We start from the raw sequence: 11,891 nt of genomic DNA, 5'->3' as shown, positions 1-11,891 counted from the left end.
ATTGTCTTGTGATGTCACTTCAAAAGATTGAACTCATATTTTCGGTATACTTGGTGCTGTTTAAGGCATGCCCTCCTGCACTCTTCGCAGAATTGTATCTATCCCTTAACTGACAGTGTCCCTTCAGTTTAAGGGATATGCTGAGCCACAGAATTACAGGTTGAATATAATTGTGCTGCTCCTTATGACCCACAGCTCCTTTTATAAGCCCATGTTTGAGCTAGGTCCATTCAGAATCCATTTCAGCACTGTGATAGTGCCCCATAACAAAGTACTATGCTCAGTATGAAATATGTAATCCATTTTCACAAAAATTGTGCAGTTGTCACTAACCTATACAGTCATGTATTATCCACAATGATGACATTGCATTGGCATTTTTCCAATTTACTTGGACCTTTCCAAAATCTAAGGGATTTTACAAGATTTTTTCACCAATTTATTTCTGGGATGTGAGCGTCATTGGCAGGCCAGCATTTATTGCCCATTTCCTAGTACAACCAATATAATTGCTCTCTCTGTACAACCTACAGGTCACAATGCCACAGGTGAGAGAAGACATTGAGAAGGAGAAAGATTCAGCCTCAGCTATTACAGGAATTGAACCCACACTATTGGTGTCATTCTGGACTGCTAACCAACCCAATACAATGCTATATTCTTGCCAGGGGAAGATGAGGACAGCAGATGCTGGAGATCAGCGTGGAGAGTGTGGTGCTGGAAAAGCACAGCACGTCAGGCAGCATCCAAGGATCAGGAGAATCGACGTTTCGGGCATAAACCCTTAATGAGGAATGAGGCTTGTGGGCCCGGGGGCTGAGAGATAAATGGGAGGGGGCTGGGGCTGGGAGGTAGTTAGCTGGGAATGTGATAGGTAAGTGAAGGTGGGGATGAAAGTGATAGGTTGGAGAGGAGGGTGGAGCAGATAGGTGGGAAGGAAGATAGACAGGTTAGGAGGGTGGTGCTAAGTTGGAGGCTTGGGACTGGGATAATGTGGGGAAGGAGAAATGAGGAAACTGGTGAAATCCACATTGATCCGGTGTGCTTGCAGGGTCGCAAGGTGGAAGATGAGGCATTCTTCCTCCAGGCATCAGGTTCTTTAGGGAGTGGTGATAGAGGAGGCCCACAACGTGCATGTCCTTGGTGGAGTAGGAGGGGGAGTTGGTTGTTGCAGGTGTCCCAGAGATGTTCTCTGAAACAATCTGCAAGTTTGCATCCTGTCTCCCAAAAATAGAGGAGACCACATCAGGTGCAATGGATACAGTAGGCATGGTTTTCACAACAGCCTACTTTTGTGAAAAAATGTGAAACTCAGCAGCCAACCACCTATCAGTTTACCTAATTAATGTCCAAACCCGCAGCTCTATCATCTCACCGTCTCTCGCTTTCTTCTCTTCTTGACTCACTGTGCTAAATACCAAAGTAGAGTACACTGTCAAAATATACTCTGTTGATTTGGGCATCTGTACCATGTGTACAGAAGCCTTCTCTGTTTATACTGACAAGTCAACTCCTGCTGACCAACTGGCAAGTTCTAACAAATCACTTACACAGCAGCCACTAGTCAGCAGCTTGCTTACCATTGACCCTTGCTGCGAAAGCAGCAACATTAATGTTAAAGTTAAGTGCTCAATGCCAAATTTGATTAGATTTTTAAAAAGAATTAAATGCTTGAAATACTTAGAACTTGTAGAACTTGCTTATTCATCAAATTCTTGAGTCATAGTAATACTCTGTCAAGTTAGCCTGAATGCTACTTTTACCTGGCTTTCTGCCTCACAGTGTCCCCACAAAGGCTGATAAAATTCAGGTCAATGTTTCAAAAACAGGAGTGAAATAAATTTTTATGATCTATTTAGCAAATTATTAAACATTTTAATGCACTGGAACCTCTCCAGTCCAGAATGGTGGAGTCATTCACATCTGGATTCTAGGATTTTCTGGATTATTAAATGTTGCTCGAATACCTACCTGCAAATGTGTGAACAGAAGAACCTTGTGGATATGCTCTTATAAAAATATTCTATGTTTAATATTGATTGAAAAAAATTAAGCTTTACTGGATTGTTAAAAGTGGGTCAATTTCAAGTTTTAGGGAAATATCCAAAATGAACCAGAAATGTGTAACAAATATCTAAACTTTCGCAACACCCTGAACGTTTTACAAGTATTCAATATCTTTTGAAGTGAAACTAATTGGTGATGGATTAAAGAATAATCAAAACACCCACTTTTGGTTACAGAAGTAGTCAAAGAAGCTTGACTCTGCTGGTAGTATTCTTGCTACTGATTCAAAAGGTTGTTTCTATGAATTCCATGGCAGACTTAAGCACATCATCTACCTTACTGTACTGAGGAATGTCTTTGCTATCTTAGGTGCCACCTTGCAGATGAAATAATAAACTGATGCTTTAACTGCATTGTCAGATGGCTGCAAAGAAAAGTCCATGATACTGGAAGACCAATAATTTCTAGCTTTTAGATTTGATTCCCTACAGTGTGGAAACAGACTCTTCAGCCCAACCAATCCACACCGACTCTCCGGAGAGTAACCCACCCTGTTCTCCTGTAACCAAAATTAGATGTTTTGATTATTCATTAATTCATCACCAATTGGTTTCACTGCAAAAGATATCTCATAGCTATAACATTGTTGTGAAAGTTTAGACATTTGTTTTATCTATGCAACTTCTTTCTTCATGGTTCCTTTTGGATTATATGGCTGGCAACAAATGTGAAGGTCACAAATTATATATTTGTTGAAAATAAATTGTCAAAAAGCTCTTTAAGACAGCTCAGAGGTCCAGGCATTTTTATTCTCACTCCTTCCATCCAAAACTCTCGATCCCTCTCTTTCATATGAATGCACTTACCTAAAATCCAGTGATTGCCCTTGCTCCACCCTCCAGTATGGAATAGCAGATGGGTAAGCTTGAAGTGCGAAGTACTTGGAAAACCGTCTAGATATCTCGACAGGAACATAAATGATTAGATTAGTTTCCCTGCAGTGTGGAAGCAGGCCCTTCAGCCCAACCAGTCCCCACTGACCCTTCGAAGACTAACCCATCCCCCTCTAACTAATGCACTTAACACTATAGGCAATTTAGCATGACCAATCCACCTGACCTGTACATCTTTGGATTGCAGGAGGAAACTGGAGCACCCAGAGGAAACCCACAGAGAATGTGCAAACTCCACACAGATGGTCACCCGAGGTTGGAATCGAACCTGGGACCCTGGTGCTGTGAGGCAGCAGTGCTAACCACTGAACCACCATGCTGCCCCTGGCGTGCATTCCTATTTCCAGCAATCCATTTCTCCACACTCACTCTTGCTTTCCTCCCACTTGGGTTAATGCCCAAAATCTTTGTTCAACCTGAAAGCCATGTGTTCTACTGAAGCCATATGGTCTTACTCATGATGAACAAGTAACAATTGCATGAAACTTAAAAAGTCATTTACAGGATCTGTAGATTCCTCCACAAACTAATAACTGATGCATGATAACCATACTCTTGAATTTAAAAGGATTTCACTTTTATGATGGTAAGTAACATTCAGACATCAATTGTACCTGGAGTCAGAAGGATACATCAGTTGGATAGCTAAATAATGTGGGGCTGGTGGGGTTAGGGGCTCAGTTGCATAGAAATTAATACAAAAAGTTAAAGTGGGGGAGGGATCAGCAAAGATTATTAAAGTTTCCAGAACAAGTGATTGGACAGAGAAATATGGAAAGAGTTAGGACTCTAACTTCAGACACAGCAGATAAGGGGATAACTGTGAGAATCAATGCAGGGCTGAGGGTGTTGCACTTAAGTGCACGCAGCAAGGTAAATGAGCTTGCAGTGCAGATTGAAATTGGCAGGCAGATGATCAATGCTAAGAACTAAATATCCAAAGATACATGTCTTTTTGAAAGGACAGGCAGATGGGCTGAAGTGATGTGGTCACCTTGTGGTAAAACATATAACTAAACCGGTCACAAGAAGTGGTATAGGGTCAAACGGCTTAGAATCTGTTTGGGTAAAGTTGAGGAACTGCAAAGGGAAAAAAGACCAGATGGGAATTGTATCCAGGTCTCCTAATAATAGTCAGAATGTTGGGAAGAAATAAGTCAGGAGATAGAGAAGGCATTATAACAAAAATCATGACCGACTACAATATGCTGGTGAACTTGGAAAATCAGGTTAGTTGTGGATCTCAAGAAACAAATTCATGGAATATCTATGAAATGGCATTTTGGAGCAGCTTGTAATAGAGCCCACTAGGAAATAGGTAATTCTAGATTTGATGTGTGATTAGGCAGAGCTGATTAGGGAGCTTTGGATAAAGGAACCCTTATGGGAAGGGAAAAGGTAAATAGGACCTTAGTGATAGGAGACCCAATAGTTAGGGGGCAGATGGGAGATCCTGTGGCCACAAATAGAAATCCAAGATGGTGTGTTGCCTCCCAGGTGCCAGGGTTCAGGGTGTCTCTAAGCGGCTGTAGAATGTTCTCAAGGGGAAGGGCGAGCAGTCAGAAGTCATTGTGCATGTTGGTACAAATGACATAGGGAGAAATAAGGAGAAGGTCATGCGCAGTGATTATAGAGAGTTGGGAAAATAAGCTAAAAACCAGGACCCCGTTAGTGATAATTTCCGGATTACTTCCAGTGTCACATGTTAGTATGGGATAGAACAGTAGGACATGGCAGATTAACGTGTGGCTAAAGAATTGGTGCAGGGGGCAAGGATGCAGATTTTTAGAGCATTGGGATCTTTTCTGGAGCAGAGGTGACCTGTTCAAGAGGGATGGGATTGCATTGGAAATGGAGGGGTCCAGTAGCTTGGCAGCCAGGTTTGAAAGTGCTGCAAAGGGGGGTTTAAACTAGATTGGCAAAGTGGGGATTGTGGTGGGATCCTCAACAACAGGGAGGCAAATGTGAGGCTCAAAGGAGATACAGTAATCAGAAACAGTAGGTTGGAGAAGCAGGTCAGGCTAGAATATGACCAGGAGCGAGAAATGCCTGTTGGATTATATTGCATCTATTTCAATGCAAGAGGGCTGACAGGTAAGGCCAATTAACCCAGGGTGTGGATAGGTATATGTGATATTATAGCCACTACAGAGACATAGCTAAGGGAGGGACAGGACTGGCAGCTTAATATGCCAGGGTACAGGTTCTTTAGACAGGACAGAGGTGGTAGAAGGTTGGGGGGAGTGTTGCATTTTTGATTAAGGAGAGTCTCACAGCAGTGGCCAGAGATGAAGTGACTGAAGGATCATCCAATGAAGCTTTGTGGGTGGAGCTAAGAAATAAGGGTATTGGTGACATTATTGTGGTTGTACTATAGGCTCCCAAATAGACAACATGGGTTAGAGGAACAAATATGTGGGGAGACTGGGGAGACTTGTAATAGGGTTGTCATTGTAGGAGATTATACTTTTCCTAACATAGAAAGGGATTGCCAGAGTGTTAAGGGCTTAGATGGCGTGGAATTTTTAAAGTATGTTCAGGAAAGTTTCCTCAAGTATATACAGAGGGTCCTATTAGGGAAGGGGCAAAACTCAACCTATTCTTGGGAAGTAGGGCAGGACAGGTGACATAGATGACAGTGGGGGAGTATTTTGAGACTAGTGACCATAGTTCTATAAATTTGAAAATAGTTACAGAGAGGGACAAAACTGCTCCACAGGTTTAACTTCTAAATTGGGGCAAGGTGTGTTTCAATGGAATTAGACAGGATCTTGCAGAGGTTGGTTGAAATAGTTTGTTTGCAGGTAAAGGCAAGTGGGAGGCCTTTAAAAGTGAGATAGCTAGAGTTCATGGTCTATAAGTTCCTGTGAGGGTGAAGGGCAAGGTGGCAGGAATAGGGAACCCTGGATGACAAGATATATTGTCAGGTGGCCCAGGTACAGGCAGCTGAGATCAAGGGAAACCCTGGAGGTATGCAGGGAATACTGGAACTTACTAAAGAAGGAAATCAGGAGGGTGAAAAGGGGGTACAAAGGGGACTGAGAAGGTTAGGGTGAATTTGCTTTATGTATATTAAAGGAAAAAAAATAACTAGAGAGAGAATAGGGCCCCTCAAGGACTAAAGTGGACATGTAGAACTGCTGGAGATGGGCGAGGTTCTCATTGAATATTTCTCCTCTATGTTTACCATGAAGAAAGACATGAAGACTTGGGAATTTGGGGAAATTGGTGGTGATATCTTAAGGTCAGTCCATATTACAGTAGAGGATGTGCTGGATGTATTAGAATGTATGAAGGCGGATAAATCTGATCCTGACCAGATATATCCAAGAAAACAGCAAAAGGCTGGAGACGAAATTGCAGGGGCCCTGGCTGATATTTTTGCATCATCGTTAGCTGGAAGACTGGAGGGTAGCGAATGTTGTGCCATTATTCAAGAAAGGCTGCAAAGCAAAGCCTGGGAATTATAGAGCCGTAAGCCTAACACCGGTGGTGGGTAAGTTACTTGAGAAGATTCTGAGGGATAATACATCCATGCATTTGGAAATACAGGATTTGATTAGGAGTAGTCAGAATGGCTTTGTGTGTAGGAGATCATGCCTCACAAGTTTGTTCTTTGATGAAGTGACCAAGAATGTTGATGAGGGCAGGGCGGTACATGTATTCTACATGGATTTCAGTAAGGCCTTTGAAAAGGTTTCACATGGTAGGCTGCTGCGGAAGATTAGATCACAAGGAATCCAGGGTGAGCTGGCAAATTGGATACACAATTGGCTTGATGGTGGGAAGCAGAGGGTGATAGTGGAAGGATGCTTGACAGACTGGAGGCCTGTGATCAGTGGAATGCCTCAGGGGTCAGTGTTGGGCCCTTTACTGTTTGTAATCCATATCAATGATTTGGATGAGAATGTACAAGGCATGATTAATAAGTTCTTTGATGACACTAAAATAGGTGTCATCAAAGTGGATAGTGAGGAAGATTATCAGAAATCGCAGCAGGACCATGATCAGCTGGGGAAGTCGTCAGAGAAATTGCAAACAGAGTTTATTATAGATAAGTGTGAATTCTTGCATTTTGGAAAGTCAAATCAAGGTCGGAGTTTCATGGTGAATGGTAAGGCCTTAAGGAGTGAGTTTGCAGGTGATACCAAAATTGGAGGTGTAGTGGACAGCAAAGAGGGTTACCTCAGATTACAACAGGATCTTGACCAGATGGGCTGAGAAGTGGCAGATGGAGTTTAATTCAGATAAATGCGAAGTGCTGCATTTTAGGAAAGCAAATCTTAGCAGGACTTACACACTTAATGGTAAGGTCCTAGGGAATGTTGCTGAACAATGAGACCATGAGTACAGGTTCATAGCTCCTTGAAAGTGGAGTCGCAGGTCGATAGGATAGTGAAGAAGGCATTTGGTATGCTTTCTTTTATTGGTCAGAGTATTGAGTACAGGAGTTGGGAGGTCATGTTGCAGCTGTACAGGACATTGGCTAGGCCACTGTTGGAATATTGCGTGAGGAGTGGCAGAGAGAGTTTAATTTAGATAAATGTGAGGTTGCAAACTCTCCTCTGGTTAATCATACCTGGCACATAGAAAGATGGTTGTGGCTTTTGAACATCAGTCATTTCAGCTCTAGCACAGCTCTGCAGGAATTCCTTCGGGTAGTGCCCTCGCCCAACCATCTTTAACTGCTTCATCAATGACTTTCCTATATCATAAGGCCAGAAGCAGGGATTTTCACCAATTGATTGCACAATGTTCAGTCCCATTTGTGACTCCTCAAATACTGAAGCATTACATGTACAGATGCAACAAGATTTAGACAATATCCTGGTGGCAAGTAACATTCATGCCACACAAATACCAGACAATGGTTATCTCCACTAAGTGACAATATCGCCACTACCCTTTGACATTCAATGGTATTACCATCACTGAATCCCTCATTATCAACATTCTTGGGTTACCATTGACAAGAAACTCAATTGGACTCACCAGATAAATATAGTGGCTACAAGAGTAGGCCAGAGGCTAGGAATACTGCAGCAAATAACTCAACTCCTGACTCTCCAAAGCTTGCCCATCATCTACGAGGCATAAATCAAGAAGACAGTGGAATACTCCCCACTTGCCTGGATGGGTACAACTCCAACAACATTGAGACTTGACACTATCCAGGACAAAGCAGCCCACTTGATTGGCACTACATTCACAAGCATCCACTCTGTCCACCACCAATGCACAATAGCAGCAGTGCATACTGTCGACAAGATGAACTGCAGAGATATACCGAAGATCCTTAGATAGCACCTTCCAAACCCATGACCACTTCTCTCTGAAAGGCCAATGGCAATAGATACATGGGAACACCACCACATGCAAATGCATATCCAAGTCACAGACCATCCTGGTTTGGAAATGTATCACCATTCCTCCATTATCGCTGGGTCAAAATCTTGTAATTCCCTCCCTCAGGGCATTGTGGGTCAACTTAGACCATATGGATTGCAATGGTTTGAGAAGTCAGTTCACCATCATCTCAGTTAGGGACGGGCAAAAAATGCTGGCCATCCAGTGATGCCCACATCTCACGAGTGAACAAAATGAAAGATATTATATCTGAGTGTTGTACAGTGAAGTCTCTCATGTGAGGTAGCAAGTTGAGAGGAATCCTGAGGGATTTCCTTTTGACCCGTCCATCATTAGTAACCTGTCAATAATTCAGACTGCAAGTTGCCTGAAAGACTTGAGCATCCTCAAATACAATGTTGAACCTGTGAGAGTCAGCACTTTGTGAGACTTTTCTTGTTGTGACACCAAAACTGGAGGAGTAGTGGACAGTGAAGAAGGTTACTTCAGAATACAACGGGATCTTGAACAGATGGGCCAATGGGCTGAGAAGTGGCAGTTGGTGTTTAATTCAGATAAATGCAAGGTGCTGCATTTTGGGAAAGCAAATCTTAGCAAGAGTTATGCACTTAATGGTAAGGTCGTAAGGAGTGTGGCTAAACAAAGAGACCTTGAGGTGCAGGTTCATAGCTCCTTGAAAGTGGAGTCTCCGGTAGATAGGAGAATGAAGAAAGCGTTTGGTATGCTTTCTTTTATTGGTCAGAGTATTGAGTACAGGAGTTGGGAGGTCATGTTGCGGCTATACAGGACACTGGTTAGGCCACTGTTGGAATATTGCATGCAATTCTGGTCTCCTTCCTATCAGAAGGATGTTGTGAAACTTGAAAGGGTTCAGAAAAGATTTACAAGGATGCTGCCAGGGTTGGAGAATTTGAGCTAGAGGGAGACGTTGAATAGGCTAGGGCTGATTTTCCTGCAACATCGGAGGCTGAGGGGTGACTTTATAGAGGTTTATAAAATTATGAGAGGCATGGATAGGATAACTAGACAAAGTCTCTTCCCTGGGGTGGAGGAGTGCAGAACTAGAGAACATAGGTTTACGGTGAGATGGGAAAAATATAAAAGAGACTTAAGGGGTAACTTTTTCAGGCAGAGGATGGTACGTGTGTGGAAGGAGCTGCCAGAGGAAGTGTTGGAGGCCGGTACAGTTGCAACATTTAAAAGGCATCTGGATGGGTATTTGAATAGGAAGGGTTTGAAGGGATATGGGCTGGGTGCTAGCATATGGGACTAAATTAATTCAGGACAGCGAGTCGGCATGGACAAGTTGGACCGAAGGGTCTGTGTCCATGCTGTACATCTCTATGACCTGGCCTTGAATGTCAATGCACTGCCTTGAAAAGCTTGTACATAGAAAGAATATTTCCCTTTTGAGATATGTGGAGCATTCACTGATTCCAAACTCTTATTCAAGGTGATTGTAAGTGGAGAATGATGTGTGCAGGCTATGCCTTAAGACAGTTTCTGCACACTGCATTTAGCTTCAGTGTTGTTAACATCAAAGTGAATCCCACAGGTCCTGAAGAAGAGAGACACCTGAAACGTCGACTTCTCCAATTTTTGATGCTGCCTGGCTTGCTGTGTTCTCCCAGCCTCCTGCTTGTGCACGGAGTATTATCTGCAGTCAAGCATTTGGTTGCTTATGATAGATGAGCAATGCTTGGTCATTAAATTTAAAAGGTGTAACCAACTTCCAGCCTCCTGAAGTCTGAATTGGCTGCTTACCTCTCACATTAACTAAGTCCAACAGTTACAAAGGTGCTAGTGCAGACACTTTAGGATTGTAAATGAGGATATGAACATGCAAGCATACAAAATACGAATGAAAGTAGGCAATTCAGCTCTGAAGACTGTTCTGCCATTCACTGAGATCATGGTAGACAAGCAGGAGGCTGGGAGAACACAGCAAGCCAGGCAACATCAGAAGGTGGAGAAGTCAACGTTTTGGGTCTAACCATTCTTTCAGCCTCCTGCTTGTCTACCTTGGATTCCACCGTCCGCAGTTTTTTTTTGTCTTTATTCAATGGGATCATGGCTGATCTGTTTGTGTTTTGAACTCCAAATTTCCATGTTATTCCTTCACAAAAGTTGCAGGAAATCAGCAGGTCTGGCTGTTAATGTTTCAGGTCTGGTGACCCTTCCGGAAACAGAAACTGAAGAGTCACAGGACCGGAAACATTAACTTCTATTTCTCTTCACAGATGCTGCCAGACCTGCTGGGCTTTACCAGCAATTTCTGTTTTTAGTTCTGATTTAAGGCATCTGCAGTTATTTTAGTTTCCATTTATTCCTTGATGAATGGCGATATCCTTGCAAAAAAATAATGTATCCACATCATCTTAAAAATAATCAATAATTCTGCCTCCGCTGCCTTCTCAGTCATACAACCTGCTGAGAAAAAAAATTCAATTCACTCTTGAAAGGGGATCACATTTTTTTAAAACAGGTTTTTTCTAAATTCACTAATGGGATATTGGTGCAACAGGCTTTTACTCCTAGAAGCCTTTAAGCTGGTGAGTTACCTTCTTGAACCACTGTAGTTTTGAAATGCCATTAGGAAGTGAGTTCCAGGATTTTGACCGAGCAACACTGACAGAATAGCGATATATTTCCAAGTTTGGATGCTGTGTGGCTTGGAGGAGAACTTGCAAGTGATGGTGTTCTGATTATCTGCTGCAAGAAGGTACTGTCTTAGGAGATTTGGTGCATTTTTGCAGTACATCTTGTAGATGCTGCACACTGCTGCTACTAAATGTCAGTGGTAGAGGAACTGATTAAATATATGGTTGTGCCAATCAAGCATACAGCTTTGTTCTAGATAGTGTCAAGCCTCCTTGAGTGTCGTTGGAACTGCCAAGTAGGTAGTATATTGAAGAGGCAAGTTACTTGCTGCAGGATTCCTAGCCTCTTATCTGCTCTTGTAGTCACAGTATTTATATGACTAGTCCAGGTCAGTTTCTGTTCAATGATGTCGAGGGGAGGGGTATATAGTGATGATGATACCTTTACGTATCAAGATGTGGTGGTTCGATTGTCTCTTATTGGAGAGGGTTATTGTCTAGTCTTTGTGTGATGCAAATGTTATTTGCCATCTGTCAACCCAAGACTGGATATTGTACAGATCTTGTTGTATTTGAGCACAGATCTTCTGAATATCCCATCCAGACTGAGCCACACATTCTATCCTTGTAATCCTGTACTTTACCATGGCTAACCCACCTGCCCTGCACATCCATAGACATTACAGGGCAATTTAGCATATCCAATCCACCTGATCTGCACTTCGGGAAACCAGAGCACCTGGCAGAAATGGGGAGAGTGCTATCAATTAGTCACCCAAGTCTAGAATTGAAGGGTTTTTGCCCGATACGTCAATTTTTCTGCTCCTCGGATGCTGCCTGACCTGCTGTGCTTTTCCAGCACCACTCTAATCTTGAGTCTAATCTCCAGCATCTGCAGTGCCCACTCTCACTTAGAATTGAACACTGTCTCTGGCGCCGTGAAGCAGCAGTGCTAACCACCAAT

The sequence above is a fragment of the Chiloscyllium plagiosum genome, unplaced genomic scaffold, assembly GCF_037043375.1.
Source record: "Chiloscyllium plagiosum isolate Xiang-an unplaced genomic scaffold, Cpla_swu_hap1 HiC_scaffold_1, whole genome shotgun sequence".
NCBI lineage: Eukaryota > Metazoa > Chordata > Chondrichthyes > Orectolobiformes > Hemiscylliidae > Chiloscyllium > Chiloscyllium plagiosum.
The sequence above is the reverse complement of the archived record's forward strand: the minus strand, read 5'-3'. Positions refer to the sequence as shown.